Genomic DNA, 24,729 nt, shown 5'->3' with positions numbered 1-24,729 from the left:
TTAGCTGAAACTTCTTTTCGACCTTTCTTTTTGCATCAAAAGCTTTCTTGTTTCTCTGAATGTTCTCCGTTGCTTCCTTCCTCAGTTTGTCGCGTTCATCATCTAACTCCGAATCAAGCAATCCTGTATCAATGACTTGAGCTGGACATCTCCTGAGACACGCATATCTAATCCTGTTAGCATTTTGAATGGTGAAACTTTTGTACTCCTTGGATCAGTGTTGTTTATGATCTGCTGTACCTTAGCAGAAATACGTCAAAAGGAAGTTTAATTTGAGGAGGAGGTGTCGGGCGGCAGTTTTAATCCAGATGTCTACATCTCGCGCGCTCGCACTGCCATCCGCTCTCCCTCTCCATCTCTCCCTTAAGTCTCCGCTCCGCTCTGGAGCGCTTAAGTTAAGTTAGGCTTAACAAAGTGGACCAATAACCACCTAAGCACGTCGCGCAAAAAACCCCAAATTACCCCCGTCTTTTTTGGTTACCCTTCGTTCTTCGTTCCCTTAAATAGTGTGATGATATGCTATATTCACATTCGACTGGTTAACTTAGGTTTTACAAAATATGCGTGTGCTAATTAAGTGTACTTTGCGAGATTCTGGCAGCGAGTGAGTATGGCGGTGCGTTGCCACTTTTCACTTACGTTGCAACTGGTTATCGAATACAAATTAGGAACATCGAGTGTTACTTAGGAATTTCGAGTACAGAAAGGGAAAGGAATTAGATCAGTAGGTGATACCGCTTCTAGTGGTCCTTGTCTCTCCAGTACCGTATCCCATAATCGGTCCTCCTGACGCAGGATTCGTCCCTAATGTCTTCATGTACTCTGCGACGGTTGATGTCTTATACGGCCCATCACCTTCTCCTACCCTTCTAACTTCGTATCTTCAATGGTTTCCTACTTTAACTACTTTATACGACCCTAGGTACTTTCCTTTTAATTTCAAACCAGTACCATACTGGGTGCGTTTAATGGTTACTAAATCATTTAGCTGAAACTTCTTTTCTACCTTTCTTTTTGCATCAAAAGCTTTCTTGTTTTCCGCTTGGATACTCTGAAAGTTCTCCTTTGCTTCCTTCCTCAGTTTGTCGCGTTCATCATCTAACTCCAAAATCAAACAGTCCTGTATCAATGACTTGAGCTGGACATCTCCTGAGATACGCATATCTAATCCTGTTAGCAGTTTGAATGGTGAAACTTTGGTACTCCTTGACTCAGTATTTTTTATAATCTGCTGTTCCTTACCTACATGCTTATACCAGCACCCTGTGCTTTCAAGGCTTAGTTTGGAGCTGGAGTTATATGCATGCGTTCTACTTGTCCGTTTCCCCTTGGTACGCCTGTTGCAGGAAGCAAATGTTGGATCTTCTCCCTATCGCAGTACTTCTTGAACAGGTGGGATGTGAATGCAGCTCCACGATCTGACACTGTCCTGTACGGATTTCCAAAACAAACAGTCTGGCGCTCCAAACAAGTCACCACTTCATCAACCCCTGTGCTTCGTGTAGGATACAACAATACGTACTTGGAAAAGGTATCTACAATCACGAAGAGGTGATTATATCGTCTTTTGGTTAACTCCGTCGGACCAACTATTTGTTTAAGGAACCCTTCTTGCAGCGCAGCTATCGACCACTCGCGCTACTTTCTCTTTTAGCTTCGGAATGTAATACGACTTCTCGATCAAATCCTGAGTTTTCTTGGATGAGAAATATCCTTGCTTGTGACTGTTTTGGATAATCTCGGTTTCCATGAGTGAAGGAACTACTAGCAACTCTTTATTAGAATCTTTAAACAGAACTCCGTTCACTATGTAGAAGTCTTCATAGCCTTTGGTCTCAACGACATTTTTGAGCACCTTTGTCCAATCATCTAATAGCTGTGCTTCCCGCAAACGATGAAACAAACTGTCAGTCAACGTAAAACATGACACCCTACTCAACGCATATCTCATCTCGGATGTACTAGGCTTGATTGTCCCTTCCTCTAGCCATTCTTGAACCAAGTCATCGACAATTTTCTGAACGCAATAAGGTCTCGGATTTTGGAAAACAGGCAACTCGACTGTCAACAAGATCTTCATCTCGACTGGGGAAGTGAGATTTTTTTCTGGCTTGTAATTATCGATCAATGACTCCACTTCAGAAGCTACTTCCTGACTCAAATGCTCCACATCTACTGCCGATACTGTCTTACAGTCTTTCGTGCTGATCATGCACAGACTTTCGAATTCGCTAATTAGCTGCATACAAGTACTTCGGCCTGCCTGGTTCTCGTCTGATCCTGTCGTTGGTCTTTGCTGAACAATTCGAACTCTTGGCGAAAATATGGTGCCAGACTTGGTTACCATCATGTCAACGCTGTTTAAGATTGTTGTGCCTAAGATTGCGTCAAACTTCATATCATCATCAGGTGTGATTTGAAACTCGACCGACATATGGATTCCATCGATAACAACCATTGTAACGAAGCTACCGAATGAATGACCTGACTTTACCAATACTTTCAAAACTCTTTGACGACCCACCAGACTGCTTACTCCTACGCCTAGCTTCAAGAACACACGCCTACGCATCAAGCACAGTTCAGCACCAGTGTCCACAAGTCCTTTGAATTCTGAATTCCTACAAATCACAGATTTCAATTCCAAGCTCGAGGAAAAGAACTCACGCGATGGTTGTGAAACGACTTTATCGTCCTGGAAGACATTGGTTGCTCTCTCTGTTTTGACCTGTACTTCTGCTTTACACTGCGCTGCGCGGTGTCCTGGTTGTTCGCATTTGAAACATTTCTCCTTCACGGAACAGTCTTTCTTCATGTGCGACGAATCTCCGCACCGAAAACATTTCCTAACTGATCCAGATAATGCATCTTGTTTTGGGTCGTGCACAGCCTTGCTAGTCTGTGAACCATACTTGTTTACTGGTTTGGATGATCCACGTGATTTTTGATACGCGTCGATTTGTAGCTTTAGACCCTTAAGGTTTCTGGCCTGGTATAGCATTGCTTTATTTGATCTAGCATCTGGGATACCCTCAACGAAATACTCGATCAAACATTCTTCCTCCAAACAAATGGGCTTTGCAATTTACATAAGTGCATAAAGGAACTCGTGAAAGGTTTCACCCTTATGCTGCTGTCGTTTTCCCAACCTGCGATGAACTTCTGCTGAGGATAACTTGATTTTTTGCATACACAAACAACTGTAAAGGGTTCCATTCAACTGTAGCTGCACAATCTTCCAACTATCCTATCCATTGGTGTATATCTGGGGAACTGGACCCAGAAAACTGCAAAACACTGCCCTAAACATCTTTCAACGTGAACCATGATCTACCCTGCCTTTCATTTCCTAGTCCGATTTATAGTGGTTTCTGCGGACGTTACTGAAAGTCCATCTTCACCATTATCTTCCGTTTCCGACTCACCCTCGTTGTTAAACCGTAGTAGGTCAACAACCTCACTTGCAATTCCGCTTTCAATCCTGTCGTACCCAATTGCAACTCCGACAACTTCCGACGCAACTCTTCAACTCGCAATGCCAAGATCTCGTTTCTCTCCGTTTTACAACTTTGTCCCGTAGTAAAATTCAAAGTAAGGTTCAGCCACTCGCTCAATGATGTCGCGTTTGGTGGTCGTCGTCGTATTTCCTTCCCACGCTTCCCGCTTTTGTAGTCACACATACAATGAGACTTCCAAACTCAACTGGATCTTTCTGGATGATTTCGTCTGCTGCCAAGATATGTACACCAGACTTCCGCTTGCACAATCCGGCACGGATGCTCCGATGACCACACCAGATCCAATGTCTTGCTCGCTGTATCTCCACTGCTTCCAGCCCGTGTCTGCTGCTTCTCCTAGATCTCCAGCCACGATCCGCTGCCTCTTAATCCTTTCCGCACTTCGTCCGCTAGTTCTCCAAGTTCTTGCCCTTGCAAAAGCCACCAACTGCGTCTATTTTCTGCGCCAGCCTTCTTTGTCACTCTCCAACCAAATTGCCTATGACGATTTGAAGATATCTAGCCGATTTGCTCAGTTTCACCAGCTCTCTGCTTACGCACTCCACGTGTTTTTGCCAAATGGAAAGTTCTGTCGAACGGTAGGCTATATCCCGGTTGAGCCCCCAAAAATTGCAGGGTCCTCTTTTCAGAAGCGATAACGCTGACTTTAAATAGTATTATGATATGCTTTATTCACATTCGACTGGTTACCTTAGGCTTTACAAAATATGCGTGTGCTAATGAAGTGTACTTTGCGAGATTCTGGCAGCGAGTGAGTATGGCGGTGCGTTGCCACTTTTCACTCACGTTGCAATTGGGTATCAAATACAAATTAGGAATATCGAGTGTTACTTAGGAATATCGAGTACAGAAAGGGAAAGATATTAGATCAGTAGGTGAGACGCTTCTAGTGGTCCTTGTCTCTCCAGTACCGCATCCCACATGTATGTATCAGAAAGTAGGCAAGCAGATCTATTAAAGGCACACTGGTTAACAGCAGCAGAAGTCGAACAGCAGAAGGTGTAGAAGAAGTAGAAGTAGCAGCCGAACAGCAGAGTAAGCAGGAGAGAATTGAAGTGTGGAAAATCAGCAGAAAGCAGTAGCATTTATCCAGCGGTTTAATAAAAGCCAATTGTTCTTGTCATTACCTGTGCACCGCGAAATAATATTAATAATTCGTTGTCAATAATATCTTACATTCTTGGGCTCAACCAGTCGCGAATTGCCAGTGAAAAGTGAGAAATTGCGCAAGCCGCATGTCTCAGAAACAGTTAGCCGATAAAGCGAGACAAAAAAAACAGTTTGGTGACGCATAGCTTAAAAGCTGCCAGCAGAGGAAATGAGACAACAACCGGGAGGAAAGAAGATCAGAAAAAGAAAATGGTATTTTAAAGCAGGCTACCGGTAGAAGTATTGCGCAACAGAATCATTATTTAATTATTATTACAAAAAAATAATGCGAAGCTTGTAGTGAAAAATTTTGCCAAAATAATTCCTGAGTTCAGTGGAGAAAATATGTCAGTACAGCAGTGGTTTAATAACTTCGAATTAAACGCTGAAGCATATGGTCTTAACGACAAAATGGCACGTACAGCCGCTCTTGTTCTAGAGTCTACAGAAGTATACGAGTACAATCAGCTGTGTCACCAACAAATTCACAATCAGCTGTCTGTGCGAGTGAAAGCAAACAATAAAAGCTTTCACGAATACATGCTACAGATGAAACGCATCGCTGCTCGTGGGACATTGGACACGGAGTCGGTAATTCGGTACATTGTACCGAAATTTACGATCGAACGCGTCAGATCGCTCGCAAGGAAGCCCGAGCACAACAGCTATATGAGGAAACAGCACTGCTAAAGTTATGGATCGCAATAAAATCTACGTAGAGATTGCCGAGCTGCATTAAAGTGCTTCCGCTGCAATCAGAGTGGTCACATGTCGAAAGATTACCCTGGTACGGCTGCCGTAAACGTAGCATACGAGTAAAAACGCCTTAAGTCTCTCAAAATCAACGATGTGCAAGTCAAGGGGCTCATAGACACAGGTGCAGATGTTACCCTATTCAGAATATGGGTAGCGTCTTCTTGCAGCCAAGCTGTGCAACTTTAAGAGGACTTGGAAACAACATCACACGCTCCGCTGGATTATGGCAGAAGTGGAGATCAACGGAATGTGTCTGGTACACAAGCTTCTTATGGTGGCCAATCATGCCATCGGATGCGATTTGCTGCTGGCATATGACTCTATATCCAAATTCACAATGAGGTCGACGCCGGAAGGATATCAGTTTTCTCCTCTGAATGAGGAGGAAACTGTGAACACGAATTAGTTAAGTATCTACAATGTGGTTGAAGCAAATACTGATATAGATGTCCCCACACAGTACAGAGATACCGTCCAATCGATGATTTACGAATTTGCCCGATCACGCTGAAAATGTTTGCGAAGCTGATGTAGTTAAGCAGCAGTTTGATATATGGGTGAACGCTGGAATAATACGGCGCTCATGCTCAAATTTCGCCAGCCGCACAGTCATCGTCATGATGGGAGCAACATGGTCTGCGTGGACTATCGCCAGTTGAACAAGATGGTGTTAAAAGATTGTTTCCCCGTTCCAATCGTTGAAAATGTGCTTGAAAAACTGGAAATTGCAAAAATGTTCACCATAATGGACTTGGAAAATGGTTTCTCCCACGTTCGAGTCGGATAAAGCAGCAAGAAGTATACAGCGTTCATAACGAAGGTTGGCCTCTTTGAATTCAATCGAGGGCCTTCCGGTTTTTGCAATTCGCCAGCAGACTTCATCCGCTTCATGTATTTCAATACCTCATAAATGAAAACATTCTGGATCTTTACATGGACGACATTGTTATACACGCCGAAACTGCGACGAATGCCTGGGAAAGCTAATGAAGGTTTTAGATGCAGCAGCTGAATACGGGCTGAAGATGAAGTGGAAGAAATGCCGATTTCTGCAGTCCTCAATAACATTTTTGGGGCATCAAATTGGAGGAGGAGACATTATGCAGGACCGGAGAAAACCAAGGCCATCAGAAAGTTTCCAATGCCGCAAAACATCAAGGCGTTGCAATCGCAAAACCATTAAAGAATTTGCTGCGAAAAGACGTTCAATTTAAAATAGGTCTGGACGAGCAACAGGCGGTCGACATATTAAAGAATGCATTGGTGCTAGGACTCTACCGCAGGGATGCAAAAACCGAGATACACACCGACGCGTCGAAGGATGGGTTTGCAGCTACGCTGTTACAGTGGCATGAAGGACAATTGCATCCGGTCTTATGCTGGAGCAAGAAATCCTCGGAGTCTGATGCACGACAGAAGCCAAAGCTATTTTTCTCGCATGCAAGAAATTTTGTCAGTACATACTCGGTACCAACTTCAAGCTTGTAACTGATTGCGCCTCTTTTAAACAAACGTTAATCAAGAAGAACGTTCCGCGAGAGGTAACCCAATGGGTACTGTACCTGCAGGACTACAGTTTTGAGGTGGAACACAGACCAGGAGAGCGGCTGAAGCACGTGGATTGCCTGAGTCGATACCCAATTGATAGAATCGTTGGAACTCACAGCAAGAATCAAGAAAGCCCAGCAGGAGGATACGATGATCAAACCAGTCTCCGAAGTCCTGAAAAGTAAACCATATGACAACTTTAAATTAAAGGCTGGTCTGGTGTACAAGGTTGTGCAGGGAACGGATCTGTTAGCAATACCGAAATCGCTGGAGAGAGAGATAATAACAGAGGCACACAACGCAGGCCACTTTGCCGTACAAAAAACAATGCATGCCATACAGCAGAGTTATTGGATCCCAAATCTAGAAGGGAAGGTACTGAAGATCCTAGGAAACTGTATGAAATGTATAAACTACAACAAAAAGCTTGGCAAAAAAGAAGGATTTTTGCATCAAATCGACAAAGGATCAAAGCCGCTTCATACTATACACGTAGACCATCTGGGACTAATGGATGCTACTTCAAAGCACTACAAGTACATCTACGCGTTTGGTTGACAAGTTCGTATAAATGTATCCCACAAAAACAACAGGTGCAGAAGAAGTCCGCAAGAAGTTACGGCAATGGTCGGACATCTTTGGTAATCCGGCTCGTATAGTAAGCGATCGCGGACCAGCATTTACGTCGTCTAGCTTTGAAGAATTTGTGAAGGAAGAAAACGTCGAACACGTTTGGGGCACCCCAGGAGCTTCAAGAGGCAATGGACAAATAGAACGTGTAAGCCGATCCATCCTGAGCATTATTTCAAAGTTGGTATAAGATGGTATAAGTTTGTACCTCGAGTTCAGATGGTTATCAATGGCAGAGTTCATGAATCCACAAAGCGTTCTCCATTTGAGCTGCTGATCGGGATAAAAATGCGTTGTAGACCAGATAGCGATATACTTCAACTAATAGAAAAGGAGATGGTTGATAACTTTGATGACGAAAGAAAGAAGATGCGACAAGAAGCAAAAAATAATTTTCAGCAGGCCCAGAAAAAATTAAAGAAACAATTTGATAAAAATCGAAAATGCGATTACGGATACAAGGTTGGAGATCTCGTCGCCATCCATAGAACGCCATTCGTAGCTGGTAGAAAGATGGCTAACGAATTTTTAGGTCCATACGAAATAACAGAAGAGAAATAACAAACGTGAAACAGAAGTGAACGCTTTAATGTACGAAAAGCAGCAGACGTCGAGGGACCCAAAAATACGAGCACGAGCAATGATAACATGAAATTATGGAGTTTTGCTGTAAGCAACGAGGAGGCATGGTCATCAGGGACTGATCAAAATGACCGAATGTAAAAAGCAGATCTACTAAAGGCGCACTGGTTAACAGCAGCAAAAGTCGAACAGCAGAGTAACATCAGCAGAAGTCGTTCAGCAGAGTAACAGCAGAAGGAGTAGAAGAAGTAGAAGTACCAGCCGAACAGCAGAGTGAGAAGTAGAGAATTGAAGCAGCCGAACGTGTGTGGAAAATCAGCAGAAAGCAGCACAATTTAACCAGCAGTTTAATAAAAGCCAATTGTTCTTGTCATCACCGCGAAATAATATTAATAAACCGTATTCAATAATATCTTACATGTATTTCAATTCCGCTATTTGTGCCCGACAATATTCCGAGTTCACTTTGTCCGCAATTGAACACATGAAACAATTCCAGTAGATATTTCAGTGCTACTATTCAACGAAAATATTTCTCAAATATATTTTCAATTCCAATTGTGTGTAAAATATAACTCAGCCACAGTAAAAAATTCCCGATCATTAAATTTGTCCTTAAGATTTGCACTGTATGCATGTGTATGTGTGTATGTGTGCATGTGTATATTTACATAAATATACATACAGTCCACTCTAACTACTCTTTCTTATACAGTCCACTGCAACTACTTTTCTCGACCTACAATTTCGACTAAATTATTTCTAAAATAAAAAACAAAGTTACAATATCCACAAATTTACTCCAGTAAATCGTCTGCAATTTAGTTGTGCACGTGACAAACAAACGCACTGACAAACAAACATAAGCGAAGTCTGTACAATTCCCGCAACGTTATTCCGATATTCGCAGCCCACATAAAGTCCGTAATTCTTTACATAAGTCCGACCATCCGATATAATAAATACTTATTGACTCTGCCTATCCGACAGTGTGACCGTATATATTTACAATCTTGATTGGTTCTTAAATTCCAATTGGATTTGCTACGTGGGCATATTAGTGCCCGAGTCCTGACAAGGACTTGGGCCGAGGGAGAGGCGTCCGATGTTCAGGCACCATTTGCCGGCATAAGCTACGTCGTATTTGGGTCGTGGGATCTTGGTAAACCTCTCTCCTCTCCAACATAACGAGAATAAATATTAAAAGTGCCTGGAAAATAATATTAGTCATCAAGTTCGTCAGTCATCAGTCCACACTGCCCAACAAGCTTAGCTGTCGCTTGATCGCAATACGATCGGGCTGTGTTTTGGCCATATTCCCTCCCCTTCACACATTCGTGTGCCAATGGATCGTAGCGGGCCGCGCAATACGATCCCCTATTGTCAAGGTTGTCCGTCAAAAGTTATGTCATTGTTCTTGACCTACTCCACTTTTCGCGTCAGCACACCCCCCTTAATAAAGCTTTAGCACACCATGATTTCGAATACTTTTTCACTTTACAAATTTATTGGATCATATTTAGGTCGTCGTGTGCCGGTAACATAATTTTGGCTAATTCATATGGGGGTTAAATTAATTGACAATTATTGTTTTAGCGGAGAGTATCGATTTGACCACCTGTGAAGGTGCACACATCAGCAAAATGCTGACTATTCACGACTACAAACGTCGCTCAGAGGGCTCTTGCAATTGTCATACAATTACAAGGCTGATACTCGCCGCTGAAAAAGTAACATTTAATCATTATGTATAAAAAAGGTATAAAAAGAAAAGTATATCTAAATGATTATATATATGAAACAATTATTATATGTGGATATTATATATTATTACATGTATTCCTAACAGATTAATTCTTTGTCTTGACTAGGAAAGTATTAACATTGCCCAAAAACAAATTCTTATCCAGACGGGAGAGAACAATGACCGTTGGAACGGTAGAGATAATGATTGCCTTTTGTGTCTTATTGCAGTGGACAAGTGGTGAAAAATCTAGACGGAAGGTCTTAATATATAAGTACTCTAATTCACTCACTGTTATTGGCAGTTTGGCTTTGGATAACAAGTATAAAATTCTTACGGTAAATTGTGGATCGGTGTCTATTGTTTTTGCTAAAGCTTCTGATGTAATCATGGCGCACGGATATATATATGTATGTATAAGAAAAGGAACCTGGGCGATGAGATCTCGACGCTCCGGATCCTGGGCTTTGGGAGATTTTAGAATTGGTTTATACATATATATATACGTGCAAGACTTGAAGGCGGCTTACAAAAACAAAACACAAAAATTATGTTACACAAAAAAAATAACACTATCGCTGTATAGATATGTATGTATGCATGCATCGTATGCGAGTTCCACTGCGGCGCACGTCGGTTCCAATGCTCGAGCTGGGGGCTGGTCGGTGCCGCTCCAATTTCTTGTTCAGCGTAGGTAATTGGGGTTCTGTTTACACTTGCATTCAGAAATGCATGTACTTGCAAATTGTTTGTGATTGTTTGTGGCGATTTACTTTTTGGTTTACAATATTGGAGTGCAATTTATTTATTATTATTTTATTGTTTTTATTGTCTTTTTGCTGCTTTTATTGTCTTTTTGTGGTTTCACTTCACTGTATCGGCTCGGCTTATGCTCCAATGTGGGTCACCACTTTCTCCAGGGCATGATGTTGGTCGCGGCGTCTCTGGACAGAGCGCTTGTAGATCTTTACAACCTTAAGGAGCACTATAACCAGGAGTAGTCCAACGATGAGCTTCATGGTCTTGTTGACATCCTGAATATCATCTTGGTGGTCAACGATCTCTACTGTGTTAATCACATTGGCGGTGGTGCCGGCCACTTTAGACGTTTTGCTACCCATCTTGGAGTCCTTAGGCCATTCACTTGGTTCGCTAGTTCCTTTTCGTCCTTCGGGATTTTGTAGGTTGACTTCCTCCAGATTGTGGTCGATCGCATGACCGGTTATCGGGACTTCCTCCTGGGTGAATTTGATTCTAGGGAAACGTCAAGACATCCTTCTGGACACCAGCCTTCTTCCAGTCGTGGTCTGTGTTGATGGGAGTTGCATTTCTAGACCACCATCATGGAGAGATCAGAACAATTTCTGACCCTTCTCCTTTTGGCTGGGGTCTTTTATACCGGACTAGAGCTTTCGCTAGCCCCCCATATTGGATGAATTAACTAGGTGTTCCCACCTAGGGGTACTGTTTCTCCATTTCCCCTATTTTAGGAGTCAATGGCCGGCTGGTGCACTTTGCCACCTTACTGGAGTACGGTTACGAGCAGGTCGATCGTGGTCGTTGTTCTGGCCACGCGACCCCCATGAGTTGTCGAATTGTTTTTGCTGTTTTGCTTTTATCAATCGCAGTGTGGTTAGTCATTACGGCTCCTACCCTCAACTAATGGCAGTTGTTTTGCCGGGGTTAATCTTGGTATGGGGGAGGGCGTACGTAACAGGCTCGAAGTGATCGATGCGGCTTCGCATGGAATGACTTCGCAAAAGAAATCTTCGTACGGCCATCTCTTTAGATCTCCTTCTTCTCCTTTATTCTTTTCTTAGGCGCCCATTTACGTGTGGCTTCGACCCACTACATCAACCCAGTCTCAGATGAGCTAGTCGGGCTTATTACTTTATTGTTTTAATATTGTACTTGTTTATTTTATTATTATATATGCTGAAAAAGAAAAGCTTTCCGGCCTCGCACGGAAACATACACACACACATATTTATACCTGTAAATAAAAATATGGCTCATAATAGAATATATAATATAGTTTTAATGAAAAATAATATATAAATATATATATAAAAATCAGAAGTGAGTAACAGCTAAAAAGTTGAGAATAAAATTGCTGAGTGTGCCATAACCATGGTTTTTGACCAGGGGCTGCTCAGCTGGTTTTTTTTTTTATTATTATTTTTATTTTTATATGTTTAACATTTTATATTAATTACAATGTTTTAATCTAAGTTTAGCGGCTCTTTCATGATGGCTGCTACTTCTCGCCTCGCCTGGATACCAAGTTGAGAGCTTCGAATGTAAAGTCTCCTGACCGCGCGGTTCATGCGCCGGCTCATTTTCCATGTTTCCCGTTGTATCCGGGCGATGTGTGCTTGGTTCCTTTGTAGTTGCTCCTGGACTCGGAGCAACTGGTTCTGGTCCTCTTCCTGATCTCGGCTCCGCCGGATCTCTTGCTCGAGTTCAGATGCCAGTTCTTCATCTTCTGACTGGTATCGGTGTATCCAGCATTGCTGGATATGGTCCTCGTTCAAGTGGATGGCATGGCAAAGCCCGTTCATCCACTCGACGAGGAGCGCCAGATATGATGCCTGGTCCCCGTACCTAACCTGTAGCCGACGAAGCCGGCGGGCAGCTCGGATGGCTTGGTTATAAGTGTTTGAGGACTGCATCATGCTGGTGACTGGTCGGTCCCTGGTTGTGGCTTTTATAGCAGAACTGGGGCAGTTCTGATCATCATGTGATCGGGAGCTTCTATCAAGTAGTGCAATCTCGCAGTTCTAAGTTTATCGCCTTTTGGAGTCGTCGGATTACGTTCAGAGGTTTAGGCGACATACAGGTCTTTTGCATGGAATACCCCGACACTTTTCCCTACTGCATTGCCCAGCTCATATAGCGCTTTGCCCTTACGCTGGAGTACAACACAGCGAATTCGATTCGGGCCCAGCTTGGCATTATATCCGTCAGCTTTGTTACTCTGCTTGTAGTTTTTCCTATAGACAACTTGTCCTACGGAAAACTCTACGAGCTTGCTACGGGTGTTATATGCCTTTTCTGCGAGTTCATGAGTTCGGTTTAATCCTTGGGTCACTTTTTGTCGGATAAGTTCCATTTTGTCTGGGAGACTTATCTGTGGATCTCCTGCCTGTATTCCCCCTAGTTTCCGTAGGATCGGGTAGGCTGTTCCATGGGTAACCATCCGCGTGCCGAACATTGCGTAATATGGTTCCATGCCTATTGATTCGTGTAGGCCATTCCTAAGGGCACACTCTATTCGACTTAGTTGGGTATCCCAATTTCGCTGATCGGTGGCAATTGTCGCTCGCAAAATTTGGAGTACAGATCGGTTTACCCTCTCAGCCGCGTTCGCTTGCGGGGAGTAAGGTCCAGTCTTTACGTGTCGAATACCGTAGCGGGTCATTAGCTCGCCAAAAATTTGAGACACAAACTGTTTGCCGTTGTCTGAGTGTACGAACTCGGGGACTCCAAATTGATGGACAATTTTGGTCTCCAGGAATTTGATGACTTCTGCAGCTACTGCATGTCTCATCGGCTGTAGCCAGACAAATTTGGAGAAATGGTCTAGGCATACAAAAATCACCGAGCTCCCAGCTTTGGTCCTCGGGTATGGTCCCATAAAGTCCGTAACCCGCTGTTCTCCCATGGGTGGTCGGTCATTTTTGTTGGCGGTCTTGGTGATCTTACAGACCTCGCATTCCTTCACTACTTTTTGGACGTCTACAGCCATGCCTGGCCAATAGTAAAACTGTCTCAATTTGGCTAGTGATTTGTGCAACCCCCCATGCCCTGCGGTTATGGCATGATGTGCTCTCCAGACTAAATCAGGACGCAGCTCGGCGGGAACCCAGAGCTTCCATGCCCGGGCTTCATCCACAGCGTCGTTTAGGCAGAATCCCATCCGTTTATATACATAGCCTTCTGATGTTTGAAGGTCTGGACTTTTACCTAAATTTTCGTCCACCGCCTGCACTAGGTTGACATAATCCAATGACTGGAACGCTGTCGAATCGAGGTTGATGTGTACGTCCAGTTCTTCCGCACCGGCCTTCTGTAGCTCGTCCATATGAACTCGTGAGAGAGCATCTGGGACTACATTTAGTGATCCTTTCCTGTGTTCTATGGTGAAGTCGAACGCTTGTAGCTTCAGACTCCATCGCGCAAGCCTGCCTGATAAGTCTTTCTGACTCATCAGCCATTTTAGACTAGCGTGGTCAGTGATCACTTTGAAGGGCATCCCATCTACGTAGGCACGGAATTTGGTAATGCTGAGGATAGCGGCATAGCATTCCAACTCGGTTATGCTGTAATTCCGCTGTGCTTTGTTCAATTTGGCTGACATATAGGCGATTGGATGTTCTCCGCCCTCGTCATCGGTTTGGAACAAAACTCCCCCCACTCCAGTGGTCGAGGCATCACATTGGATGGTAAATGGTTTCTTTAAATCCGGGGTGACGAGTACAGGTGCTGTTGCCAAGCTGGTTTTTAAAAGTTCAAACGCCTTGATTTCCTCTTCTGACAACTCAAATTTCTTTATGCGGTCTTTCTTCAAGCAGTCGTGAAGCGGTGCCGCTGTCTGGGCGTAATTTTGGATGAACCTCCTGTACCAGCCTGTCATTCCCAGGAACCTCCGCATTTGTTTGGCGGAGCTAGGCTGGGGAAATTCCTGGATCGATTGTATATTTGCGTCATCCGTTCGGATGCATCCTCCCCCAACTACATATCCTAAATATCTTGCCTGGCTGTAGCAAAACTTGCTTTTGTCTACATTTATCGTTAGCTCTGCCCGCTGTAAGCAGGCACTGACCTGGCTCAACATATCCATGTGGGCTTCAAATGTAGGTGAACAGACCAGTAAGTCATCCATATACACAAATACATTTTCGCGTAGCGCCGCTGGTATAACTTTATCCATTAGTCGGCACATTCGCTGCGCGCCATTGCACAAGCCGAACGGCATGACTGTAAACTGATACAGTGGCCTGCCGGGCACTGTAAACGGGGTTTTCTCTCTGCTTTTGGATTCGAGAGGTATTTGCCAAAAGGCGTCTTTTAAATCAATTGCGGAAATGTAATACGTTTCCTGTAGTCGACTCAACAGACCCTCGATATGTGGTAGTGGATACGCATCTTTGATTGTCCGGGAATTTACTTTACGCGCATCGAGGCAAAGGCGATTTTTCGGCCCTTTTTGCACCAGTGTTACCGGTGAACTCCAGCTACTATTGTTCTCTTCGATCACGCCTAGACCTAACATGCGATTTAGCTCGGCGTACACCAGCTTCTGTTTGGCTGCGGATATCGGGTAATGTCGCTGCTTGATTGGTAAGTCCTCGTTGGTCACTTCAATTATATGTTGCTCTAAACTAGTCTTTCCTAATCCTTTCTCTAGACAAGACGGGTATGTGTCTATCACTTGCTGCAGCTTACAATGTTGTTCTGGGGTAAGCTGATGTGGGGTATAGGCGGTCTCGGGCTTGAGCGTATTGTTCATGTCTAGGTCGCCGGTCATAAGGTCGAAATCCGGGGTTGTTTCAACGGCGGCAACCTCGCGTCTACCTTTACCGAGGAATGTGAGGCCGAACGTATCCCAGAAATTAATTCCGAAATAAAATCGTTGTGTCAGACCTGGTACTATCAAAAACTCTAGGTCCTTGGTTTCTCCTTCCCATTCCACAGGTAACGTTATGGCTCCGGTTACTTGGGTCTCACCACCGCTTGCTGTGCGTACGCATTTATATGTTGCTCTAAACTGGTCTTTCCTAATCCTTTCTCTAGACAAGACGGGTATGTGTCTATCACTTGCTGCAGCTTACAATGTTGTTCTGGGGTAAGCTGATGTGGGGTATAGGCGGTCTCGGGCTTGAGCGTATTGTTCATGTCTAGGTCGCCGGTCATAAGGTCGAAATCCGGGGTTGTTTTAACGGCGGCAACCTCGCGTCTACCTTTACCGAGGAATGTGAGGCCGAACGTATCCCAGAAATTAATTCCGAAATAAAATCGTTGTGTCGGACCTGGCACTATCAAAAACTCTAGGTCCTTGGTTTCTCCTTCCCATTCCACAGGTAACGTTATGGCTCCGGTTACTTGGGTCTCACCACCGCTTGCTGTGCGTACGCATTCTTCGCTTAGCTTCCTTATCGGCCGCGTCCGGTTTTCCAAGAAAGCGTGTGCTCCTCTGCCAATACAGTTCGCACTGGCGCCTGTGTCCAGTAATGCGAGTATCTCTTCTCCATCGACCTTCGTTTTAGCAAAGAAACGGTTGTCATTTTGCACGCTCACCACCGTGTCCACCACTTTTTGCTTGAGCCGGCGATAGTCTGCTCGGGCATCATATAATCTTAGTATTTTTCGCGTTGTTCGTGTCTCGGTGTCTGCATCTTCCGAGCCATTGAAGATACGTTCACGAGCATGTTCGTACTTCCTCTCTCGTTGTTCTAGGCTCTTATGAGGGGAGATTTGGTTGGGCTTCCGTGTGTTTACCGGAAAGACGGATAGAATCGTCTACAGAAATCCCTGTGTGGGACTGTTGCACCCGGCGGGCGGTGGTTGATGGGTTTCCTTACAGAAAGCTAAAGAAGTTCTGTAAATAATCTAAGTGAATAAATTGTAATAGTATGAATATGGAGTAGAACTATCTTTCAGAGGGGAGGGAACATGTAGACAGTCCCAAGGTATCCTACGGTGACCGGTCGAAGGGGCAGTCGGAGACATCTACGGCTGCTACGGTTGGGTGGGAGCGCAGAGGCTTTGGGTTTGCCCCCAAAAGCCCACAATATATCCGATGGTGTCCTGTGACCTAGAAGGGAACAAGTGGGGGAGTTAGTTTTGTGATAATCACATGTTTTGTTAGTCTTATAGTTGCTCACATTTCGTCGATTTTTTGGCCCAGCAGTAAGACAGCTGTTGCAGCGTGAAGTGTTGTAAAGTACAAACATATGTTTGTTTATTGTTGCGTGTGTGTGGGCAGGGTTGGAGTACCCACACCCCAAGTGCTCAAGAGCTAGCCGGCGCTGCCCACTCGCGGACTCACGTAGTCCTATTTTGGGACGTAACATATTTAAAACGAGAAAGGAAATTAACTTCGGCAAGCCGAAGTTTGAATACCCTTGCAGTTATAGGAAAAAATCAATGTTAGTAACACTATGTTACATCTTAAGGACTGTTGCTAGCTTCAGTGATATTAAAACAATTTCACGTACTCAGCCCCCACACCACGTCAAGGTCACAATCCACGAGGGGGAAAATATTATCATTTATATATATATATACAATTTTGAAAACTACGTTGATAGATAGAAATAAATAAAATAATAATACCATAAAAATACATATATACAATATGCTATATACAATTTATTATTTTTTCTAACCTATTACAATTTTTACAATTTATATATTTAATTATATTACCTACTACAAGCTATACTTAAAAAAAATTCCATTGTGGTGGCTATATGGTGTCTCATAAGTAATGGCAAGAGCTTGTGGAATTCGAGAATCTGAAAATATCCAATCAATTTGTGTTATTTTTTTTGTTGTGGGAGAATGATTGATTGAAAAGAGGTTATAGGCATTCAAGTGTTCCTCCAGAATATCAGTCCCTGTGGATCTGCAAATATTAAAATCTCCTAACACATCAGCTTTAATTTCATTTCGAAATCTTGCAATAGGAAATCCGGGACTCCTAAAAGAATTATAAATGACGTGTCAAGATATTTAAATGCAATCGATTGATACGTTGCCCTTGTGATTGTGGACTTCTTTGTCTCAAACAGAAATAATGCATTTTGCGAAATGTTTTGTTTAGCATAAATAAGTATTCCGTTCTTCCCAATACCATTCAAACGATTGCAATCTATTCTTCTTATAATGTCGAAATCCCTTAAAGTGTACTCCTCTTGTGGAAGAGTCCAGGTTTCAACAAAACATAAAAAGTTGGCAGAACAAATAATATTGTCGTTGGCAACATCTTCGCGATGAGCGCGATGAGATTCCACGTTGTGGTAATATAAAGAGATATACTCATTTTCATTGACCAAAAATTCATAATGCAGGTAGCATGATCAGCAGTGTTTCGCGACTGCTCTCGTCGTCGCTCCTCGGAATCCGACCTGACCATTGCGCGCGCTGCAGCGTCCCGTGTGCGCTCGAGTCCTCGATTTTCCCCGATCGATCTCCAGGTAGCATGGTCAGCAGTATTTTGCACCTGCTGTCGTCGTCGCTCTTCGGAATTCGACTTGGCGCTTGCGTGCGCTTCAGCGTCCCGTGTGCGCTCGAGTCCTCGATTTTCCTCGTTCGCTCTCCAGGTAGCGCGATTGTCAGTGTTCCTCAATCGTTCGCTGGCTCGAATTCTTTCGCTTCTCGTTCTCTGAGAGCGAGCAGCGGAATTTCGCGAGCGAGCTTCTTCTGCTACCTCCAAATTACTTGTACGTGCCAAGGCAATGTGCTGCGCATTACGGGTCCTTATTTGTGACGCATTTTGAGCATATTGGGATCGGCTTCGTCTAAGCGCAGCTTGGCGGCGGTGCTCTTGAGATAAAGATGATATGCGCGGCATTCTCTTTATTTTGCTGTTAAAAAATAATTGTATAAAAGTTAAGGGGTTATAATTTGTCAGAGATTTTCAAAATCTCTTTGGTCGGGATTCTGGTAAATATTTATTGATGTTCCACCTGAATTTCACCAGAAGAGACTTATGTGATACGAATTTACGAATCCTGTTTTACTTTATAGAAATACTTACCAAAGGAAAAAAATATAATAATACTTTATTATTTTGTTACACACTTTTTTCACTTTTCACCTGATACCTTTTGGTGGATTTTTAATAACTTTTCACCTTTTACTTTTTTATGGGCTTATATTCACATTTCACCTTGTACTTTTTGGTGGATTTTCATTCACTTTTCACCTTATACTTTCGGTGTGTTTATATTAATTGAATATAAAAGATACACACAACAATGTATACGTTGTCACTCGGCAACTGGTTTTCACAGACTAATCCGGGGATTAGGATTACGAGTCAATATATCGGTTTGAATCATACCTGAATCATAACCTTCATATAACCCTTTCGATGCCTGATTTTAGGGACAATTCGTAGGTAAATTAGGTAAGCCAAGTTGATTACCTAATTTAAGGATTGCGTAATAACTGCATTATTACCTGTTATCTAGCTTCGTGGCAACCTTGTTAAGGTTATTTCTGTAATCTAAAATAGGAAAAACGGGTATACCTAGGTATCCTACCTTATAATTTGGACACCTGTATCAATGTTATTCGTGTCCTAACACCACCCCATTCAGCAAAATATTATAGTCGTCAGTTTTTTGTGTAAAATTAATTTCGTAATTCTGAAAAGTTAAAATATTCTATACCCAGAGTAAAGGAAAATACGACCAAAATCAACAAAGCAACATATTTTTTTGAAATAATTCATTCATTATTTCGCTGGCCGTTTCTTTGACAGCTATATGTTAGAGTCGTCCGATTTTTATTAAATTTAAATACGAAATTCTTAAAAATACAAAAAATGTTATTCCCGATAGCATAAGATAATAATATGCCAAGAAACACTGAAGCTATAATTTGTTTCATTTTATTTTTAAATTTTAAATTCGAAATTCAGAACTAATTAAAAAATGTTATTTCCAAGCGAAGGAGGTTATATGCTAAAAATAAAAAACACCTTAGATATAATAAAAACAATTTTTTCCGATTATTCCTATGGGAGCTATAAGATATAGTTGTCCGATCAGGCTGCTTCCGACTTATATACTTTCTGCATAAGAAAGAAGACTTTTGGAAAAGTTTCAGATGGACATGGCTAAAAAAAGCAATTACAAAAAAATAATATAAAAATTATAAATGCAAGGGTATAATAAATATTTCATTATTTCGCTGACCGTTTCTTTGACAGCTATATGTTAGAGTCGTCCGATTTATATTAAATATAATTCGAAATTCTTAAAAATACACAAAATGTTATTTCCAATAGTATAAGATAATATATCAAATAACACCGAAGCTATAATTTGTTTCATATTATTTTCCCACCAATTTTCTGATCGTTCCTATAGCAGCTATATGATGTAGTCGTCCGATTTTAATAAAACTTAATTCGAAATTCAAAACTAATTAAAAAAAATGTCATTTCCAAGCTTAAGAGGTTTTATGCTAAAAAAAACACCGAAGCTATAATTTGTTTCATATTATGCCCTATGGCAGCTATATGATATAGTCGTCCGATTTTGATAAAATTAAATTTAAAAAAATTCAGAGTTAATTAAAAATTTTATTTCCAATTTTACGATCGTTCCTTTGGCAGTTATATGATATAGTCTTTCGATTTTGATAAAATTAAATTCGAAATTCAGAATGAATTAAGATTTAAATCATCAAAGCCGAAGAACAATAAACCAAACAAAAAAACAAACTTAACCGCAATTTTATCCGCGGGACACTTGTTAATCCCACGGGGAATCCTCTCCAGTGACCGCGTCGAATAGGTCGCGTATTATCGTTAAGTCTGGGTTCCACTCAAGAGAGCTCTTTTAGGTAGGGACCGAAAGAAAGAAAACAGACGGATAGACGGATAGAATCGTCTACAGAAATCCCTGTGTGGGACTGTTGCACCCGGCGGGCGGTGGTTGATGGGTTTCCTTACAGAAAGCTAAAGAAGTTATGTTAATAATCTAAGTGAATAAATTGTAATAGTATGAATATGGAGTAGAACTATCTTTCAGAGGGGAGGGAACATGTAGACAGTCCCAAGGTATCCTACGGTGACCGGTCGAAGGGGCAGTCGGAGACATCTACGGCTGCTACGGTTGGGTGGGAGCGCAGAGGCTTTGGGTTTGCCCCCAAAAGCCCACAATATATCCGATGGTGTCCTGTGACCTAGAAGGGAACAAGTGGGGGAGTTAGTTTTGTGATAATCACATGTTTTGTTAGTCTTATAGTTGCTCACATTTCGTCGATTTTTTGGCCCAGCAGTAAGACAGCTGTTGCAGCGTGAAGTGTTGTAAAGTACAAACATATGTTTCTTTATTGTTGCGTGTGTGTGGGCAGGGTTAGAGTACCCACACCCCAAGTGCTCAAGAGCTAGCCGGCGCTGCCCACTCGCGGACACACGTAGTCCTATTTTGGGACGTAACACTTTTAAAACGAGAAAGGAAGTTAACTTCGGCAAGCCGAAGTTTGAATACCCTTGCAGTTATAGGAAAAAATCAATGTTAGTAACACTATGTTACATTTTAAGGACTGTTGCTAGCTTCAGTGATATTAAAACAATTTCATGTACTCATTGTCATTTATATATATATATACAATTTTGAAAACTACGTTGGTAGATAGAAATAAATAAAATAATAATACCATAAAAATACATATATACAATATGCTATATACAATTTATTATTTTTTCTAACCTATTACAATTTTTACAATTTATATATTTAATTATATTACCTACTACAAGCTATACTTAAAAAAAATTCCATTGTGGTGGCTATATGGTGTCTCATAAGTAACGGCAAGAGCTTGTGGAATTCGAGAATCTGAAAATATCCAATCAATTTGTGTTATTTTTTTTGTTGTGGGAGAATGATTGATTGAAAAGAGGTTATAGGCATTCAAGTGTTCCTCCAGAATATCAGTCCCTGTGGATCTGCAAATATTAAAATCTCCTAATCGATTGATACGTTGCCCTTGTGTTTGTGGACTTCTTTGTCTCAAACAGAAATAATGCATTTTGCGAAATGTTTTGTTTAGCATAAATAAGTATTCCGTTCTTCCCAATACCATTCAAACGATTGCAATCTATTCTTCTTATAATGTCGAAATCCCTTAAAGTGTACTCCTCTTGTGGAATGACGTGTCAAGATATTTAAATGCAATCGATTGATACGTTGCCCTTGTGTTTGTGGACTTCTTTGTCTCAAACAGAAATAATGCATTTTGCGAAATGTTTTGCTTAGCATAAATAAGTATTCCGTTCTTCCCAATACCATTCAAACGATTGCAATCTATTCTTCTTATAATGTCGAAATCCCTTAAAGTGTACTCCTCTTGTGGAAGAGTCCAGGTTTCAACAAAACATAAAAAGTTGGCAGAACAAATAATATTTTCGTTGGCAACATCTTCGCGATGAGCGCGAAGAGATTCCACGTTGTGGTAATATAAAGAGATATCCTCATTTTCATTGACCAAAAATTCATAATGCGTAGTCAAAGCCTTTTCCCCTCTTAAACGTTCAAGTTCTACTTGGACATTTGTAGCTCCAAATCTAGTTGGAGGGACAAAGTCTCCTAAAAGGAAAAGGCCCAATGCGCTATTTGCTCTGCTGCAACCTACGTACAACGAAGCTCGCTTAATGCCTCTTTTAAGATGAACTGCGACTTTGCTGTAGGTTGCTCCTTGGCTCTTATGGATGGTAATAGCCTCAGCAGGAACAACTGGAAATTGTTTTCGATCAATAGAAGAATGTCCCGAATTTCCGCATTGGAATACTCGGGCTGTTTTATAAATTGGAGTCCAGTCTGGGTGATCATTTCCTCGAACTTTTGGCCTAGCTATAGTACCGACAGTGGCATCTGTAAACTTAATCCACAGTCCAGTAACTAATAATGAGCCGTTAACCATACAGTTGTCAATTCGCATTAATTGACCAGTTGCCCCATTTACAAGTCCATCATTTGTGTCAATATTGACGGTAACCATATATTTTGCAGTAGTCTTCAGGTGTAAAATATATGGTAGACCCTGAGTTTCAGAGATGTTCATGTTTTGGGCATGCCTAAGAGTTGATTCTCGACTTCTTTCAGACATATTAGCTGACTTAACTGTATCTACTGCAGTCTACACAAATTCTTCAGTTCTAATTTGGGCAAGTTTTAGGGAGTTGTAATGGTTTACGTCAGCATTAGAACAGAATAAGTGAATTGCATCGTCAGGAACATCGGTTACTGGAAGAACTCTTGTCCTGAAAAGCTCAATATCTGCATTCGTCATGTTGGCTTACTCCTTGGATCCGGCGTGCCGACGCTCGTGCCGCTGTACCACTCCGGGTTGTAGTCCGATCCTAGGTCTGATCGCCTTGGCTGCCATTCGAGAATCAGAGCGAGCTTCCGCCCTTGCGGCCGCATGTAAGCCCGGCTTGCCGGGTTTCTTCGTTTCCCAACACAGTTTCTTATCGAACCTCCCGCCAATGTTTACTTTTTCGCATTTCTTTTAATTTTTTATTTGTTTTATAGGTGTATGTTGAATTTGTATAGTTAAATATCAGTTCTGATTCCTGATCTATTTCAAAGTTTCCTTCATTAGGTATTTTTACTGTTAGAAAGTTTTTTGGTATTTCTATTGCGAATACTAAAAGATTATTTCTGAACATAGCCGTAGCTAACTTTATATGGTTTTGTTTGTTGAAATCGGTATTGTATTTTTTTATTTCGTGATCTGTTAATATGCTGGGATGTAATATATTGTATCTAGCAGAAGCCACGTTATCCTGCATGTTCAATCTTATTTTTTATTAACTGAATTTTTATCTGTTGGTCGTAATATAAGTTCTCCTGGTATCTGTTATTTTCGAATTTGCTAATTGCATTCAATTGTCTCTCTATTGCCTCTCTATCTGATTTAACTATTTGTTCAATGTATTTTATTGTATCATTGAAATACGTATTTATGTAAATTTGCTTGTTTAATGCTTCATCTGCTTCCTGCATGTTTTCTTTAAATGTAGAGATATGATTCTCAACTTCTTTCCTGTCTTCATCGTCCATTGTTCCGAACAACCATTTTGCTGAACTACCTACTACATTAATTAATCCTCTTCTTTCGCGATTGTGGTTTCCATATAGGGTATACAATTTGTTTTTTGTTTCAGTTAATTCCGATTGTAATATGTGTTTGTTGTCATTGTTTGTCATTTCTATGTTTTTTCCTATTTCATTCAAAATATTGTCAATATCTTTTAAGTTTACTATATGTACTACTATATCTGTTGTGATAATTATATCTTGATTTTTCATCTCTATTTGCGCATACCCGTCCTGATCAGGTATTTCTTGAATCGTTAGTGTTCCCGATTTTGTTGTTATTGCCATTGTCATTAGTATTGTCGTCAGCAACATAGTCGTCGTTAGTATTTTCTGTAAATTTATAAGGGCGTTTAATATTTATTGGGTTAATATTACCGAGATTTGCTTTTTTGAATTTCGGAGCTTCTTTGTGTCTGACTGCCTTGTAGTTCTTTATAAAACCCTCTTCTCGTTTTTCTTCATAATGCTCCCTGTTGCCGTTGTGCTTTTCTACATTTTTTAGCGCTATCTATATTTTCTTTTATTTTTGTCAATTCTATCTTATTGTTGTGGGCTTCGCTGGGGGTACATTTGATTGTAGAGTGATATCTTTCATTGTAATTTCTCACTGCTCTCTGCATAATTTGTTTCGCTGACATATTCGACGCTTCCGTTTTATATGTTATTCTAAACTTTTCTGCTAGTGAATTGTGTAGTCTTTCTACATCTGAATTGCCAGTGTGACTATTCGGTTTTGTTAAGTGTAATTCTATCCCTTCTTGTCTTAGTAGTTCTTTAATCCTGAATGAATCAAATTCGTTATCAGCTATTATTTTACCTGGTTTGCCTATTTTCGTAAAATGTTCCTCCAATTGTTCTACTATAGTGATATGATTTCTATCATTTAATGGGTATACTGCTGCGAACTTTGAAAATTTATCTATGGTCGTTAAAAAATGTGTATTTTTTATTACAT

At 41.4% G+C, this 24,729-nt stretch overlaps 1 protein-coding gene and 1 long non-coding RNA gene across 2 annotated transcripts in view; both read right to left on the bottom strand.

Moving 5' to 3' along the window:
* RpL5 (ribosomal protein L5) overlaps window positions 1–24,729 on the bottom strand; it is a 383,867-nt gene that overhangs the window by 297,091 nt on the left and 62,047 nt on the right. The window lies entirely within an intron of this gene.
* On the bottom strand, window positions 20,226–21,127 carry LOC136117472 (uncharacterized). The gene is made up of 2 exons (XR_010655014.2): window positions 20,921–21,127; window positions 20,226–20,850 (listed from the first exon to the last, which is right to left on the bottom strand). It is a non-coding gene; the product is annotated as an uncharacterized lncRNA (long non-coding RNA).

The sequence above is a fragment of the Drosophila suzukii genome, assembly GCF_043229965.1.
Source record: "Drosophila suzukii chromosome 2 unlocalized genomic scaffold, CBGP_Dsuzu_IsoJpt1.0 scf_2c, whole genome shotgun sequence".
In the NCBI taxonomy this organism is placed as follows: domain Eukaryota; kingdom Metazoa; phylum Arthropoda; class Insecta; order Diptera; family Drosophilidae; genus Drosophila; species Drosophila suzukii.
Note: the sequence above shows the minus strand (reverse complement) of the source record. Positions and strands in the feature narration are given on the sequence as shown.